The 19,564-nt window shown below is 37.4% G+C and overlaps 1 pseudogene; it reads left to right on the forward strand.

Annotated features, from left to right (window-relative positions):
• LOC101422910 (ATP synthase subunit beta, mitochondrial pseudogene) overlaps positions 1-18,417 on the forward strand; it is a 100,279-nt pseudogene extending 81,862 nt beyond the window's left edge.
• Positions 18,418-19,564: the final 1,147 nt, after the last annotated feature.

Below are 19,564 nucleotides of genomic sequence, written 5' to 3' on the forward strand. Positions count from 1 at the left end.
TTAAAAGTGAATGAACATGGCAAGTCAGTTCCCATGCAAGTGCCCACATGGTGAGCCAGTGCCTCACGCAAGTGAGTCATGCAGCAAGTGATGATGCAATAAAAGAGAGACAAGAGGAGAGTCAAGGTGAAGCACAGCAGAAACCAGGATCTGAGGTGGTGAAATAGACAGGGAACCTTTCTCCCCATCAGAGGTCTCCAGGATCAAATCCCAGTAAATCCTAGAGGAGAGAAAATGAGAAGAGAAGAAAACACAGACAGCAAAAAAAGCAGGGCAGAGGAGGGGAAGGGGGGGAAATACATAAATAAAATCTTTTTTAAAAATTGAATGAAGTTCTGATATATCTTCATGGATGAAGATTGAAGACTGCATGTTGAGTGAATGAGTCAGACATAGAGGGACAGATTTTGTACAGTTCAACTTAAATGAAATAGCTAGAATATGGGAAAATTGAGACATATCCTAGTAAAATGACTATACTATAAAGAATTCTCCCAACCCTCCAGTCACTATCAGTTGGCATAAAAATTCTTAATGGTAACCTGTAGAATAAGAAACAGTGGAACAACATTTTCAAGAAAATAAAATAAGCCAAGAATTTTGTATCCACTTAAACCATAGTATCAAGGCTATAGGAAAATAAATTTAAACATACAAGAACTGAATGATACTGAATACACAAGTGCTTCCTGAAAAATCTACTAGAGCCTCACTACTCAGAATGTGGTCTACAGCCAGCAGCATTGGCATTACCTATAAGTGCATCAGAAATGCAGAATTTCAGGTTCAACCTTCAACCTACTGAATCAGAATCTGCATATTAACAAGATCCCCAGGTGAAGAGTATGCACAGTAAGATTTGATAAGCTCTGAACTACAAGACAAGATTCATCCAATCAAGCTTCTGGCAAATGGAGAATTAGAGAGTTACAGTGCTCTATTCTCTCCCAGAAAACAGCTAGAAGACTGGAAGAAACTGTCTGAAATAACCGTTTTAAGGCTCAGGAGGCAAGGGGAGGACTGAGCAGCACCGAGAACAGAGAGGGGTGAAGAGGAGACTCTGAGATGAAGATATGTGAGTAACCCAGGCAGCTGCTACTGCTGTAATCCAACTCCCACGCTTGGACCAGGCAGCATCAATTCTTCTGGTCCTTGGCAGGTTGCTACAGAGTTAGATAGCTGCAGGGATCCACTTCCTCAACAAAGGGGAGAAGAAGGGACAAAAGCTACTGATCCAACTTTTGGCCAGCTACTTTGGTGTGCTGGATTCCACAGTTTCTACCCCTCCTGGCCAGGTGCATCCATGCAATTTTCTTCACCCAGGCAGAGAGCTAAGGATAGCGTACCTTAACAAAATTCCCCTTAGTAACCATGAGTGGCTTCTGCTGACATAGAGGGGAATGGAAATCTCTTCCATCCCTGAGAAAGAAGAGGATGCACTGAGGGAGAAGAGTGGCTTCGATGAGCAAGTTTGAGTCATGAGGCTTGACCCCCAAATAGCCTGCACAGAGGGAGTTCTTTCCTGGGCATTGCATCATCACCACCTGCCCAGGCTTGGCTCCAGAGAACAAATTTCCCAGGGAATAAATTCCATCCTAAGGTTTGAGTGGAGATATTTGCTAAAGAGCAACATCTGCTGGCAGGTTAGGAAAGAACAACTAGAGGAATAAAAATAAAAGAGGCTTTTTGGTGCCTATACCACCCTCCCTCCACAAGCTCTTAGAAAGTGGTCTGCATCCGATTAGTCGGTTCCTGGACCTGTTTTGTTCTGTTTTGTTCTGTTTTGTTTTGTTTTGTTATAGGAGGTACCAGGGATTGCACATCCACTCCTCCCTAGTCCTGTTTTGATCAAAAATCTGATGCAATTTTAAAGACCCAGAATAAGTTGAAATAAGAATCAAAGAAAAGCTGCAACAACAAAGCAATAGAGCAATAAAATCCTAGGCAAAAGAAAGGAATGGATCATCAGAGTAAACTACCTAGACACCAGCAAAAAAATTACAAGCCATACTAAGAAGCAATAAGATATGGCCCAGTCAAAGGACAAAATCAAAATGCCAGATGAGACACAGGATTTGAGACAACTAATCAAGGACAGTCAAACAAATCTCCTACATCAGCTCCAGGAGTTGAAGGAAAATATGGCTAAGGAGATAAAGAGCATTCATAAAACACTGGATAAGTACAAAGAAGAATTTGAAAGACTGAATAGAAAAATAAGGGAATTTATGGCAAAAGAAAGGTACAATTAATGAAATTAAAATCCATTAAAGGCATACAACAACAGATTTGAAATGGCAGAGGAAAGAACCAGTGAATCAGAAGACAGAGTAGCTGGAATTGAAAAGACAGAAGAACAGAGAAAAGAATGGGAAAAAGATTGAGCAGAGGCTCAGAGAATTGAATAATAGCATGAAGCACACCAACATGCATGTCATAGGAGTTCCAGAAGGAGAAGAGAAAGGGAAAAGGGCAAAAGGAATATTTTAAGAAATAATGACTGAAAATTTCCCAACTCTTACAAAAGACATATATATATCCAAGAAGTTCAATGTACTCTAGACAAAATAAATCCAGATAGGTTTTTTCAGAATGTCAAATGCCAAAGATAAAGTGAGAATTCTGAATTGGCAAGAGAAAAGCAATTCATCACATCCCTGGGATGTCCTGTGCATTAGTCTGCCAAAGGGGTGCTGACACAAAGTACCAGAAATCTGTTGACCTTTATAGGGGGTATTTATTTGGGATAAAAGCTTATAGCCACAAGGCCTAAAGAGTCCACCTCAAGGTTGCTATCTCCTCAAAGTCATTTGCTACACATTGAAGCAAGATGGTAGGCAAGCTCTGTCTGGTCTCTCAGGGCTTCTTATATCAGTCCCTGGCATAGGGCTCATTTCTTTCTGGGTGTTCTCAGCTGTTCAACTCTTCTGTTCTCTTCCACTGCAAACTATCAGGCAAATGGCTCGCTTCTCCCCAGGGCCCCAGGATCAAACATGACAGAGCTCTCTCTCTCTCATCTCATGTGTCTTCTTGAGTGAGTGTCTTTACTCTGCCCACTGAGGGAGCAGAGACTCAACCTGAGTCACACTTTATTGAAGTCATCAAATCAAAAGCCCTAAATTCATTTAATCAAGTAAACTTAAAACCTTTTAATTTAATACAATCAATGGGTATCACACCCAAAGGAAAAAAAAATTAACAAATAAAATCTTTCTCTTTTTTTGGGATTCACAGAAATAATCTCAAACTGACACATCCTGTAAACTTAGTGCAGATTTCTCTTCAGAAACCATGGGGGCAAGAAGACAGTGGTAAGATATATTTACAATACTTAAAGAGAAAAACTCCCAGCCTAGAATTCTTTATCTGGCAAAATTGTTCTACAATAATGAAGATGAGTTTAAAATATTCACAGGTAAACAGGAACTAAGAGAGTTTGTAAACAGAGACAAGATTTACAAGAAATACTAAAGGGAGTTCTGTAGCCTGAAAGGAAAAGACAGGATAGAGAGGCTTGGAGGAGACTGTAGAACAAAGATTATCAGAAAGGGTAACCAAAAGGGCAGAAAGACAGACAAAAATAAGATATGAAATATGAAAGCCAAAGGATAAAATGATTTAAGTAACTAATGCCTATACAGCAATAACATTCAATGTTAATGGATTAAACTACCCAATCAAAAGACACAGGCAGACAGAATGGATAAAATAATATGAGTCATCCATATGATGTCTATTTTTTTCTTCTTTTTTTTTTATATAGATTTTGTAAAAATATTACATTAAAAAAACAATATGAGGTCCCATTCAACCCCACCACCCCCACCCCACCACTCCTCCCCCAGCAACACTCACTCCCATCATCATGATACATCCATTGCATTTGGTAAGTACATCTCTGGGCATCTCTGCACCTCATGGTCAATGGTCCACATCATGGCCCATAGTCTCCCACATTCCATCCAGTGGGCCCTGGGAGGATTTACAATGTCCGGTGATTGCCCCTGCAGCACCATCCAGGGCAACTCTAAGTCCCAAAGGTGCCTCCACATCTCATCTCTTCCTGCCATTCCCCATACCCATATCAGCCACCATGTCCACTTTTCCCACTCCACTCCAATGCCACCTTTTCTCTGTGAACCTTGGATTGGTTATGTCTGTGGCATCTCTATGTCAAGAGGAGGCTCAGATTCCACATGGATACTGGATGCAATCCTCCTGCTTTCAGTTGTAGGCACTCTAGGCTCCATGGTGTGGTGGTTGTCCTTCTTCAACTCCATCTTAGCTGAGTGAGGTGAGTCCAGTAAATCAGATTGTAGGAGCTGAAGTCTGTTGAGGCTCAGGGCCTGGCTATCATATTGTCAGTCCAGAGATTCAAATCCCCTAAATATATCTTAAACCCCAACACCAACTACAATTCCAGTAAAGTAGCATGAAAGTCTTATGAAAAGAGATTCCATCTGAGTCCAGTTTCATCACGCAGAAACACCAGCTCCAAAGAAGGGCCATCTGACATGGCAGTGAACCCCATCTGTCATGACCATAGAGCCCGTGGGTCTCTTTAGCCCTCAAAGGAACCAATACCTGGGGTTGTATCTACTTTATCTATCTCTTAGATTCTGCTCAGTTGTGCATAAGGGCAATCCTTCTGACAGCCTCCAGACTCTTTTTTAGAGACTCGTAGCCATATAAATATCATGATGTCTATTAGAGACTTACCTTAGACCCAAGGATACAAATGGGCTGAAAGTGAAAGGCTGGAAAGAGATAGTTCCTGCAAACAATAGCCAAAAAAGAACAGGGGTAGTGTACTAACATCAGACAAAACAGACTTTAAATGAAAAAAATGATTAAAAAAGATGCAGAACACCATTATATATCAATAAAAGGGACAACCCACCTGGAAGAAAAAACAATCATAAATATCTATGCACTTAAACAGGGTGTGCCAAAATATGTGAGACAAACTCTTGATAAAACTGAAAGAAAAAATAGATACTTCTACAATAAGAATTGGAAACTTCAGTACAACATTCATGATAGAACAACTAGACAGAGGACCACAAGGAAATAGAAAACTTGAGCAATACGATGAATAAGCTAGATCTAGCAGAAATATACAGAACATTGTACCCTAAATCTGAAGGATATAGTTTCTTCTTAAGTGTTCATGGATCTTTCTCCAGAATAGAACACATGTTGGGTCACAAAACAGGTCTTAATAAATTTAAAAATACTGAAATTATACAAAGCACCTTCTCTGATCATATTGGAATGAATTTGGATATCAATAATAGGCAGGAAAGGGGTAAATTCAGAAATATATGGAAGCTAAACAACAAATTCTTAAACAATCAGTGGTTCAAAGAATAATTGCAAGAGAAATTAGTAAATATCTCTAGATGAATGAAAACAAGAAAACAACCTATCAAGACTTATGAGATGCAGCAAGAAGTGCTGAGGGGGAAATAACTCTAAATACCTATATTTTAAAAAGAAAGTGCTAAAATCAAAGACCTAACTGATCACCTTGAGGGACTAGGAAAAGAAAAGCAAATTTATCGTAAAGCAAACAAAAGAAAAGAAATAACAAAGAGTAAAGCTGGCAAAAAAAAAATGAAATTAAGAACAAAAAAAAAAAATAGAATCAACAAAACCAAAAGATGTTTCTTTAAGAAGATCAATAAAATTGACAAACCCCAAATAAGTCAGGTCAACAGCAAGATGATGGTAGAGTAAGGAGCTCCTAGAGTCAGCTCCTGCTATAGGGCAGTTAGTAAACAACCAGAACTCTCTGGAGCTAGCTGAAAAACCTGTTTGGGGGCTTCAGGAGGCCAGAAGGGCATCCTGCAACATCCTTAAAGGAATGGAAGGAGGAGGCTGCCCATCTGCAGAGAAGACTCATAAGTAGAGCACTCCACACCCCGGAGACTGGTGCCCATCCTCCCCTGGAGGCACAAGCTTCCTCAGGAGCTGTTCTGTGGCTGGAATTGAAAGGTCCACTTCCCAAAAATGGGGGAGGAAGAGATGGTTGGGCACCAACTTCATCTAATGATGAGTAAAATTCAGCTGGCTAAAATATAATCCTGAGAACAGTTAAAGTTTGAACCTGTCCAAGTCAGAATGAGGCCAGGAGCAGCCATCTTAACTCCACACCTGATACAAGGAGAAGTGGGGCAAAATAAAAATCCCAGCTGGTGGGCCTGGCTTCTTTCCATCCAGGTCAGATTGTAGTTCTAGCCTAAGACCCAGTGCCACCTCTTACAGGGAGGAATCTGCGGGGACCTGGGCCAGCCTCTCCCGGAAATTGCCGACTAAGCCAGGGAGGCCAGTGATTGTCCTACTCTGGTGGTGCAAACCACCCCAGGAGCTGTTCTGTGACCAGAATTGGAAATTCCATTTCCCAAAAATGGGAGGAGGAGATGGTTGGCTGCCGATTTCAGCTACTGATTGGTAGACTCAAATGGCGAAGGAATAACCCTAGGAACAGCTGGAGTGTGAATTTGTCCAAGTTGGAGAATGGCTGGTGTCCGCCATTTTGACTCCACCCCCAGCCTGAGGGGAAGCCGGCCTGACATTATTTCACAGTAATGGTAGGAACCAGTTTCTTTCACATGGATCAGCTTGCAGCCCAAGCCTTGGCTTCAGTTCCACCTCTGGCAGGGATGAAGCTGGCTAGCTCAGTACTAGTCTATCCTGGTAACTGAGGATACTTTGGCTGGCACAAACTGAATAATTTAAAGTCTACTGGGGCAACTGTGGTCATCTTGGACCTGCACTGCATAGATTGCTGCCCACACCTGTAGCTCCATTCCCAGGCAGGGGAGAAAGGGGCATGAAGCTTCTTCAGTCTCTCTGGGCAACTACAGTCTAGGCCTGCATGACTTGGATTATTCTACACAACTATGACTTCATTCCTACCTCTGGGAGAGGATAAAGTTGGGAGAAGCTTCATTCATCCCTGGGGCAATGAGGGCAGCTTGAGCTTCCACAGTTTATAGCACCAATTACATCCTTGGCTCCTACTGCATAACCAGCAAGGGAGAAAGGGCAGGAAGCCCTAAACTAAACAGAAAAACTGTACCCAGAATAAATACTCTAGTAATCCAGATGCCAAGACACCAACCAAAAATTACAATCCACACCAATAAACAAGAAGCTATGGTCCAGTTAAAGGAACAAGATAAGCTTCCAGATGACGTAAAGGAGTTGAGACAACTAATCATAGATGTTCAAAAAAAATCTCCTTAATAAATTCATTGAGATGGCTAAAGAGATTAAACATATTAAGAAGACACTGAATGAGTACAAAGAAGAATTTCAAAGCATGCATAGAAAAATAGCAGATCTTAAGGGAATGAAAGGCACAATAAATGAAATTTTAAAATGTTGGAATCATGTAATAGCAGATTTGAGGAGGCAGAAAAAAGGATTGGTGAGCTTGAAAAAAAAAATGGCCTCTGAAAATGAACATACAAAAGAACAGATGAAGAAAAGAATGGAAAAAATTGAACAAGGTCTCAGGAAACTCAACAACAGCCAGGGATGTGCAAACACACATGTCATGGGTGTCCCAGAAGGCGAAGAGAAGGGAAAAGGGACAGAAGACATATTTAAAGAAATAATATTAGAAAATTCCCAACCCTATTGAAGGACATAGATATCCATGTCCAAGAAGCACAATGTACTCCCATCTGAAAAAATCTGAAGAGACCAACTCTGAGACACATACTAATCAGAATGTCAAATGCCAAAGACAAAGAGAAAATTCTGAGAGCAGCAAGAGAAAAGCAATGCATAACATATAAAGGATACCCAATAAGATTAAGTGCTGATTTCTCACCAGAAACCATGGAGGCAAGAAGACAGTGGTCTGATATATTTAAGATACTACAAGAGAAAAATTTCCAACCAAGAATTTTATATCCAGCAAGACTGTCTTTCAAAAATGAGGGCAAGATTAGAATATTCACAGATAAACAGAAACTGAGAGAAATTCTAAGCAAGAGACCAGATTTTCAGGAAATACTAAAGGGTGTGCTAGAGCCTGAAAAGAAAAGACAGGAGAGAGAGGCCTGAAAGAGAGTCTAGAAATGAATATTATATCCATAAAAGTAACTAAAAGTGTCAAAAGAGTGGTGAAAATAAAATATGACAGATAAAACTCAAGTAGTCAAGTATAAACTTAACCAACAATGTAAAGCACTTGTATTCAGAAAACTGCAACTCAATGTTAAAAAAAATTTTAAAGACCTAAATAACTGAAAGAACATTCCATGCTCATGGATTGAAACACTAAATATTAAGATATCAATTCTATTTAAATTGATATACAGATTCAATGCAACCCTGATAAAAATTCCACCAGCATTTTTTAAAAAATTGAAAACACAATTAGCAAATTTATTTGGAAGAGTAAGTGGTCCCAAATAGCCAGAAACATCATAAAAGGAAAAGTGAACCCTCATCTCTGTACTTTAAATCATACTACCAAGCTATAGTGGTAAAAACAGCATGGTACTGGCATTAAGACAGATACATAGACCAATGGAACCAAATTGATGGCTCAGAAACAGACCCACTAAGGTATGGTCAAGTGACTTTTGACTAGCCTGTCAAACCCACACAGCTCAGGCAGAATAGTCCATCCAGCAAAATGGTGCTGAAAGAACTGGATATCTATAGCCAAAAGAAGGAAAGAGGACCTCTATCTCACACCTTATCCAGAAATCAACTCAAAATGGATCAAAAACCTAAAAATAAAAGCAAAACCCATAAAACTTCTAGAAGAAATTGTGGGAAAATATCTTCAAGACCTGGTGGTAGGTGGTGGATTCTTAATGAAGATAAGAGAAGGACTGAGAGGGACTATTGATGTTTAATGTATGTAGAAGTTTTAATTAGCTTTACTGTAAAGGCGTGGAAATGTATAGAAAGGATGGTATAAATAGTAATAGCTAGTTTATAAATAGGGATGTGGCTGAAAACGATAGTCTAGGGATGTAAATGCCAATTGACAGACTGCTAGAGAATAATTTAGGAACTGAATAGCACAGTGAACCAAGAGGTGGCTGAGAATTGTGGTTGATGGTACAGATGCAAGAGTGTCCTTTGTGAGCTAGAGCAATTGTACATCACTACTGCAAGGTGTTGGGAATGCACAGGGAAAAATACAGCTGGAGTGACCTATGGACTGTGGTTAGCAATAATAATATAATATCCTTGCATCTATGCCAAAGGTGTACTGTGTTGATAATGAGGCAGTATGGAAAATGTGAGCCAAATGTATACTATGGACATGGTAACAATCAGATGATATTATCTTATCTGTAACAAATGTTTCACCACAGTGTAGTGTATTGATAGAGGGGTGTTGCTTGGAAATTCTGCACATGTGCATGATTGTTTTATAAGTTTACAACTTCTGTCATAAAAAATATATTCAAGAAATAATAATAAGGTGTGTTGGGGGGAAACCACACCAAATGTAAGATAAGGACAATAATTAGTAGTAAGATTTTGAAAATATTCTTTCATAATTTGTAACAAATATCTCACGACAATGCAAGGTGTTGGTGGAGGGTTGATGTATGGGACCCCTGTATGATGTTATGCATGTTTGCTTTGTAAGTTCACAAATTTTACTATACACTTAATTGTTCATGTATGTTCATATATAAATGAAATAGAGATAATAATAATAGGGAGGGTTGGGGAAAATACTTTGGTTAGAAGTAATATTTTGACAATGCTCTTTAATCATTAGTTAAAAAGGTTTAACAACAATGTAAGGTGTTGGTGGTAGAATTATGAAGAGTCCTGTATGATGTTATATATGTTTGTTTTGTAAGTTCACAACTATTACTATACACTTATTGTTTATGTATGTTTGTGTGTGGTGATATATTTCAATAAATTAATTTTTTTAAAATTGACAAACCCTTAGCTTGACTAAAAAAGAAAAAGAGAGAGAAGATGCAAATAAATAAAACAAATAATGAAAGCGTGGGTCATTACTATTAACACCACAGAAATAAAAAGGATAAGAAGTTATTATGGAAAAACTACATGCCAAAAAAAATTAGACATCCTAGATGAAATGAACAAATTCCTAGAAATGTACAAAGAACTTACAATGAAAATAGAATACAAGACTTCAAAAACCAGTCAGATGTAAGGATATTGAATCAGTCATCAAAAATCTCCCAAAAAAGAAAATACTTGGCTGCACAGGTAAATTCTACCAAACATTTTGAGAAGAATAATAAGCCTGCTCAAATTCTTCCAAAAAACTGAAAAGTAGAGCAAAGTTCCTAACTCTTTTTATGAAGCCAACATCACCAAAATATTAAAGCCAAATAAAGATACCATAGGAATAGAAAACTACAGAACAAGCTCCTAATTAATATAGATGCAAAAATTCTCAACAAAATACTTGCAAATCAAATCCAACAGCTTATTAAAAGAATTATACACCATGAACAAGTAGGTTATATTCCTGGTATTCAATGGGGTTCAAAACAAGAAAATCAATTAATATACCACATTAACAAATTGAAGAAAAAACCCCACATGATCATCTCAATTGATACAGAAAGGGGACTTGACAAAATCCAGCATCCATTCTTGATAAAAAATGCTTCAAAAGATAGGAACAAAAGGAAATTTCCTCAACATGATAAAGGGCATATATGAAAAACCACACCCAGCATTGTATTCAATGCAAAGACGCTAAAAGTGTTCCCTTTAAGATAAAAAAAAGACAAGGATGTCCACTGTCACCATTGTTATTCAACATTGTGCTAGAAGTCCTAGCTAGAGCAATTATGCAAGAAAAAGAAATAAAAGGCATCCGAACTGAAAAGAAGTAAAGCTCTCACTATTCACAGATTCCAAGATTCTATATTTAGAAAATTAAAATATCTATGACAAATCTACTAGAGCTAATAAATGAGTTCGACAAAGTGCCAGGACATAAGATCAACATGCAAAAATCAGTATTTTTTTAAATACTAAGTAATGAACAATCTGAGGAAGAAATCAAGGGAAAAATTCCATTTACAATAGCAACAAAAAGAATCAAATACTTAGGAATTATTTTAACCAAGGATGTAAAAAACCTTTACTCTGAAAACTATGTAACACTACTGAAAGAAATCAAGAAGACCTAAACAAATGGAAGGACATTCCATGTTCATGGACTGGAAGACTAAATATCATGAAGATGTCAAGTCTCTCCAAATTGATTTACAGATTCAGTGCAATCCCAATCACAATTCCAAAAGTCAACTTTACAGAAATAGAAATATCAATTGCCAAATTTATTTGGAAGGAAAGGTGTCCTGTCCTGAATAGCTAGAAACATCCTTATGAAGAAGATCAAAGTTGGAGGACTCACGCTTCCTGACCTTAAATCATACAAAGCTACAATGGTCAAAACAGTATGGTATTGGCAAAAATCTAGACAAATTGAAAGTTCAGAAATAGAACCTCACCTCTATGGTCAATTGATTTTTTAAATAAAATTTTACTGACATATATCATTCATACAGGAACATCCATAAAAAATAAGTGTATAGTAAAATGTATAAATTTATAAAACAAACAAGCACATCATCATATGAGTCTCCCATATATCACCCCACCACAACACCTGGCATTGTTGTAAAATATTTGTTACAAACTAAGAAAAAGCATTGTCAAAATATTACTACTAACTACAGCTCATATCATACATTTGGTGTACTCTTCCCCCCAACACACCCAAATATTAGCACCCTGTATTAGTACTATATTTTTGTTATTGTTCATGAGAGAACTTTCTCATATTGGTCCTCTTAACTACAGACCATCTTCCAGCACTGGATTTCCTATATTATACAGATTCATATTTTGTACAATCCATTCAAACTGTATATTTAGTTGCCCTCATTTTTAACAGAATTGTGGTGTCATCACCTCAGTCAATTTTAGAACATTTTCATTACTCTAAAACGCTCAACTGATTTTTTTTGGTATTTTTTGTCTTTATTTATTTTTTTAATATTACATTCAAAAAATATGAGGTCTCCATATACACCCCACCCCCCTCACCCCACTCCTCCCCCCATGGCAACAATCTCCTCCATCATCATGAGACATTCATTGCATTTGGTGACTACATCTCTGAGCACCACTGCATCTCATGGTCAATGGTCCACATCATAGCCCACACACTCTCACGTTCCATCCAGTGGGCCATGGGAGAACATACAATGTCCGGTAACTGTCCCTGCAGACCACCCAGGACAACTCCAAGTCCCCAAAACACCCCCACATCTCATCTCTTCCTTCCACTCCCTACCCCCAGCAGCCAGCATGGCCACTTTCTCCACACCAATGCCACATTTTCTTCGATTACTAATCACAATAGTTCATGAATAGGATATCAGTAAGTCCACTCTAATCCATACTCTATTCCTCCATCCTGTGGACCTTGGAATGGTTGTGTCCACTCCACATCTATATCAAGAGGGGGCTTAGATTCCACATGGATGCTGGGTGCAATCCTCCAGCCTACCAAGTCCACTTTACTGAGACAGACAGCCTCTTCAACAAACAGTGGCTGGGAGAACTGGATATCCATAACCAAAAGAATGAAAGAGGACCCTTATCTCATTCCCTATAAAGAATCAACTCAAAATGGACCAAAGACCTAAACAAAAAGGCCTAAACATAAAACTCTTAAAGATAATGTAGGAAAACACCTCTGAGATTTGGTAGGAGTGGATTCTTAGACTTCACACCTATATCATGAACAATGAAAGAAAATATAAATGGGACTTCCTCAAAATTAAATACTTTTGTACCTCAAAAGACTTTGTCAAAAGGATGAAAAGGCAACCTACTCAATGGGAAAAAAATATCTGCAAATATCCAGTAAGGGTTTAATATCCATGATATATATATAATGATATCCTATAATAATGATAAAAAACAAATGACCCAACAATTTTAAAATGGGCAAAAAACCTGAATAGACATTTTTCCAGTGAAGAAATACAAATAGCAAAAAAAAAAAAAAAAAAACCCACATGAAATGATGTTCAACATCATTAACTACTAGGGAAATACAAATCTAAACTTCAATGATATCATTTTATTCCTCTTAGAATGGCCTCTATTTAAAAAAAAAAAAAAGAAAGAAAACAAGTTTTGGAAAGGATATGGAGAAATAGGAGTGCTTATCCACTGTTTTGGGGAATGTAGAACGGTACAGCCACTGTGGAAAACTGTTTGTTATTTCCTAAGGAAGTTGAATATAGACTTGCAATATGACCCAGCAATACCATTACTATCTATGTATATACCAAAAAGAACTGAGAACTGGGACACGAACGGGCATCTGCACACCAGTGTTCATAGCAGCATTACTCACAATTGTCAAAGATGGAAACAACTCAGATGTCCATTAACCAATGAATGGATAAACAAATTCTGGTTCATATATATGATGGAATATTATTCAGTTATAAGAAAAAATGAAGTTTTGAAACATATGACAACATGCATAAACCTTGAGGAAATTATATTGAGTAAAGAAAGCCATGCACACACAAAAAACAAATATTGTATGATTTCACTCTTATGAACTAAATATAATGAGCAAATTCATGGAGTTAATTGCTAAACTACAGGTCACCAGAAGATAGAATGAGGGTAGAGAATGCAGAGCCAATGCTTAATATGTGCAGAAGTAGTAATAAGGTAGATTGTAAACATTTGGAAGTGGATAGAAGTAATGGTAGCACATTATAGTGAGTGTAACAGCACTGATATGTCAGTGTGATTATGGTTGAAAGGGGAAGTTTAGGGTCATGTATGTCACTAGAAAGAATGCCATAGGATGAAACATGGGACTGTATAGCATAGTGAACCTTGTTGTGGATGAGTAGTGTGGTTAATAGTACAATTAAAAGAAATTTTCCCATGAATTAGAATAAATGTATTATATTACGTTAATACTATGTTAATAGTAGGGTGGTATATGGGTAAAAACACACTCAAAGCAAAAAATGGACTGTAGTGAATAGTAATATATTGATATTTTTCCATCACTTGTAAAATTTTAAAAATTATGCTAAGTGAAAGAAGCCAGATGTGAGTTCTAGATAAAATGTAAATATAAATATGTTTATAGAGATGGAATTAGGTTAGTGGTATGTACATCTATGGAAGGATAGAGGGATTAAGAATTGACTGCTAAGAGGTAGGGTTTTTTAATTTCTGAAGTAATGAAAATGGTCTAAAATTGATTGCAGTGATGAATGCACAACTCCATGATTATATCAAAAGCTACTGAATGTATACTTTAGATGGACTGTATGATTTGTGAACATATCTCAATAAAATTTTAAAAAAATTCATCCAACCAAGAGATGACTCTGGAGACTTTACCCAAAGGACTAATGGTCCTTTGATTTATGTATGGAATAGATTCAATTATAGATCAGAGAATAAAATGAATAGGATAAGGGTGAATGGTACCTTCGAAAATTAAAAAATAGAGAAAATATACCATATGGAAATATAAACACCATAAATATAAAATGATACATTTGACACCAAACACATCTGCCAAATGAATAAAAATAAAAATCATCTATTAGGAGAAAAGGTTTTCAGATTGACTCACAAAGCAGAACTCATCTCTAAGCTGTATACGAGAGGCAAGCTTAAAATAAAGTGATTCACAAAGCCTGAAAATGAAAGGATAGGCAAAGGCATACCTGGTAAGTGCAAACACTAAGAAAGCAGGACTGTGATCCTGATATCAAACAACCTATAGTTTCAATCAAGCTAAAAGAAGAAAGTCTCTGTCATGTTAAAGGCCACAAGTCACAATTAAGATAGAAGAGTTATAAATATCTAGACCCCAAATAACATAGCCATCACCATCATAGAGCAGAAACTATAAAAGGTTCAGGGAGAAATGACTAATAAACACAGTAGTAATAGATTTTAACACACTATTTTAGGTCAAAGAGAGGTCAAGTGTACAGAAAGATAAGTGAGTACATGGAAAAGCTAAACAATAAAATCAATAACATAGATCTTATGACTATATAGGAAACTATATATCCTGATAATAGAGAATATACCTTTTCTCCAGCCATGTGGGACAGTCACAAAAATTGAACATGTATTAGATGACACACACACACAAAACACTCAATAAGTTCTTAGAGTAGGGTAAGGTATACCGTGATTACTATGAAAGAATGTACTATGAAAATGATGCAATAAGACTAGAAATAACAAAGCAAAAACACAAAGATCTTCTCCCTGGAAAACATAAAAAAGTCTTTCTTTAAAACATTTGAATAAAAGGGAAAATATAAACTATAATTGCAGAACTGATAAAATTTCATTATTTATAAAATACAACTAAAGCTCTATTCAATAAGATAGTCAAGGTCTTAAAAATTTATATCAATAAAAATTAAATGGTAGAGATAAAGGAGTCAACTGCCCAATGCAAAAGCAAGAGACGTTTAACAAAGGAAACGAAAGCAGAAGAAATAGAAAGATAAAGATAAAAGCATACATTAAATGATGTAGAAAACAAATTAGGAGAAAAACTCAAAATGCTGGTCTATTAAAAATATCAACAAAATATACAACCACTAGCTTCTCAGTGAAGAAAAAAGGAGCTGGGGCAGGCAAATATATCAAATAAGAAATGACAGTAGGAAAACAAACCCTGAAACAAAAGAAACTTAGAAAAAGTCTTGAGATTGCTTTGTATAATATTATACAAATAAAACAGAAGACTTAGATGAAATGGATAATTTCCTAGGAAAATACAATTTACCAAAATAGAACCAGTAAATTAGAAAATTTAGACTAATTTCCATAGAGGACATAGAGAAAGTTATCAAGGGACTACTCCATGAAAGGACCAGGGCCAGATATTTTCACAGGGGAAATCTTTCAAAACTTCTAAACTGGAAATCCAGTGTCACATAAATAATTTCAGAAAAAAAAAAAAGACTTCCAGATTATTTTTATGAAGAAAATTTAACATTGAAAGCCAAATCTGATAATGATCGCATAAAAAAACAGCATGAATACTCTAATCCAATATCACACACACACACTTATGCAGAATCCAACACATTTTAAGAATTTTTTCCAGGAGTGAAATATTAGTATAAAATTAGGAAATCCAGTAATATAATTTACCATATTAATAGAGTTTAAAATAGAAAAATAATATAAATTGAATAGATTCTAAACATCGAACAAAATTCATTATCCAAATAAAACAGGAGGTGATATATACTTCCTTAAGAGGGTAATATATATCAACACCCACATACAGGCTCACACACACTTCCATTATAAACCACCACCTTACTTAATAGGGAAACAAATATTAGAGGCATTCCCACAGAAATCAGTAAGAAGCCAGGAATGCTTTCTCTTTTCACTATTACTAAGATTCCAAGTATCAGTCAATGTAATAGGTAAAAGAACACAAATAAAAGCATAAGAATTGGTAAAGAAATATAACCAATTCTATTCATAGATGATGTAATAGTTCACCTGGTAAAAACAAAAGACCCAAATGATAAAATGAATACAATAAAAAAGAGAATTCAAGAAAATAGGATGCAAAATTGTCATAGAAAAGTAATAGCCTTATTTGTAAATAATAACCAGCTAGAAGAAATAAGGAAGAGAACATCTTTTCACAATAGCACCAAAACGATAAAATACTTGAAGGAACTTCAAAATAAATGCAGGAAACTTGCATAAGGAAAATTTTAACACATTCCAGAAAGACACAAAAGTTGACTTGAACTGTGCCACGCTGGGGCTTGTGGGTCATGTGGCCTCAGTGGCCTTGCAGGGGACTCAGCCCTTCAGCCTCGCTGCCCCAAGTCCAACTTTCACTACACACCTCCCCAGCACCACTCCATCCTGCCAGAGTCTATGCAGCATAAACATCTCCTTCACCAAAGGCAGGCACCACCATTGAGTGCATCGTGGCCATCATCAGTGCAGCGGTTGACGTCCAGTTTGATGAGGGTCTACCACTGATTCTAAATGCCCTGAAAGTGCAAGGCAGGGAGACCAGGCTGGTTTGGGAGGTGGCCCAGCATTTGGGTGAGAGCACAGTGAGGACCACTGCTGTGGATATTACCAGAGGCTTGGTTAGAGGTCAGAAAGTTCTGGATTCTGGTGCACCAATCAAAATTTCTTTTGGTCCTGAGACCTTGTGAACGTCATTGGAGAACCGGTTGATGAGAAAGCACCCACCAAAACCAAACAATTTGTTGCTATTGACACTGAGGCTCCTGAGTTCATGGAGATGAGCGTTAAACAAGAAATTCTGATTACTGGCATCAAGATCATGAATCTGCTGGTCCCTATGCCGAGGGTGGAAAAATTGGACCATTTGGTAATACTGGAGTCAGTAAGACAGTTCTCATCATAGATTTAATCAGCAATGTTGCCAAAGCCCATGGTGGTTACTCCATGTTTGCTAGAGTTGGTAAGAAGACCCAGAAGGGCAATGACTTGTACCGTGAAATGATTGAGTCTGATGTTGTCAAGTTAAAAGATGCTACTCCAAGGTAGCCTTGGTGTACAGTCAAATGAATGAACCACCTGGTGTCCATGCCTGTGTAGCTCTGACTGGACTGATGGTGGCTGAATACTTTAGAGTCCAAAAAGATCAAGATGTACTGCTCTTTATTGATAACATCTTTTGCTTCACCCAGGCAGGCTCAGAGGTGTCTGCCTTATTGGACAGAATCCCCTCTGCTGTTGGCTTAACAGCCTACACTGGCCGCTGACATAGGTATCATTCAGGAAAGAATTACTACCACCAAGAAGGGATCTATTACCTCTGTACAGGCTATCTACGTGCCTGCTAATGGCTTGACTGCCCCTGCCCCTGCCACTACCATTGCCCATTTGGATGCTACCACTGTGCTGTCCCTTACTATTGATGAGCTGGACATCTATCCAGCTGAGGAGCCTCTGGACTCCACCTCTCACATCATGGATCCCAGCATTTGTTGGCAGTGAGCATTATGATGTTGCCCATGGGGTGCAAGAAATCCTACAGGACTACAGATTCCTTCAGGACATCAGTGCAATCTTGGGTATGGATGAACTTTCTGAGGAAGACAAGTTCATCGTGTCCAATGCATGGAAAATACAGCATTTCTTTTCTCAGCCATTCCATGTTGCTGAGATCTTCACAGGTCCTATGGAGAAGCTGGTACCCCCAAAAGAGACCATTAAAAGATTCCAGCAGATTTTGGCAGGCAAACATGACCATTTCCTAGAACAGGTCTTTTAAAAGGTGGGACCCATTGAAGAAACAGTGGCAAAGCTAATAAGCTGGCTGAAGAGCATTTGTGAGATGTCTTTGTGGCAAAATAAGCACTTGTCCACCTTGCTGTCCCTCTCATTGTCCCAAATCCAGAAAACTTCAGTTTTCTGTGTAGGCCACACAAGAGCCTAGATTGAAGATGTGTTCTGTCTGAAGAGTATTTAAGTTTTCCAACAAAATATACATCCCCCCCCCCCAAAAAAAAAAGTAGATTTAAAAGTGGAAAGACAGCCCTTATTCTTGGATAAGATCTAATTCAGAAACTTTGTTCATGTCTTGGATTTCCAGGGCTGCTGTAACAAACACCACACAGTGGTAGGCTTAAGCAACAAGAATTAACTGGTTCAGTTTGGGGGGCTTGAAATATATATAGCATTCTGATGATGGCTTTCTGACAATCCTCCATCACATGGCACTCTATCCTTCTTGTCTTCACCTCTAGTTCCTTGTTTTCCAAGTGTAATTTCCTTTACTCTAAAGATTTCTGTCCTATTGGAATAAGATCCACCCTCATTCAGTTTGGCCTCACTTTAATAACATCTTCAAAGGTCCTATAAACCAAGAGATCCATACCCACAGTACAAGGGGGTTCAGACCTGAATGTGTCTTTATTCAATCCCCATACGGATGACATAATTCAATCCCCAACAGATGACAATTCCTCAATTTAATTTATAAATACAATGTAATCCCAATTTTAAAACCAAAAAAAAAAACCCACACACAACCTAATTTTGGTTTTAATGTCTATATCCAAACTTAAACATACAAAATAGCTTTTAAAAAGGAGGAATAAAGAAGAAGTGGGACTAGCCCTCTCAAATATGGAAACATATTATTAAACATCTATCAGTAAAAGAGTATGGTACTGACTGAAACCTGATTAAACAGTGATACTAATGGTAAAAATAGAATGTCCAGAAACAAATCCAAGTACGTATGGGATTTAGTATATGATGAAGAGAATATCTCAAATCACTAGGCCAAACAGTTCTTTGTAAGAAATGGTGGAATATCCATTTGGGAGGAAAATATCTGGGTCACAAATATACCAGAATATATTCTGAATGCATCAGAGATCTAAACATAAACAATGGAACCATTTAAGTATTAGCAGAAAACCTTGTGATTTCCTTTAGTATCTGGATCTGGGGAATTTCAGATGCAACAAAAGAA

The sequence above is a fragment of the Dasypus novemcinctus genome, chromosome 2 (assembly GCF_030445035.2).
Source record: "Dasypus novemcinctus isolate mDasNov1 chromosome 2, mDasNov1.1.hap2, whole genome shotgun sequence".
Taxonomy (NCBI): Eukaryota; Metazoa; Chordata; class Mammalia; order Cingulata; family Dasypodidae; genus Dasypus; species Dasypus novemcinctus.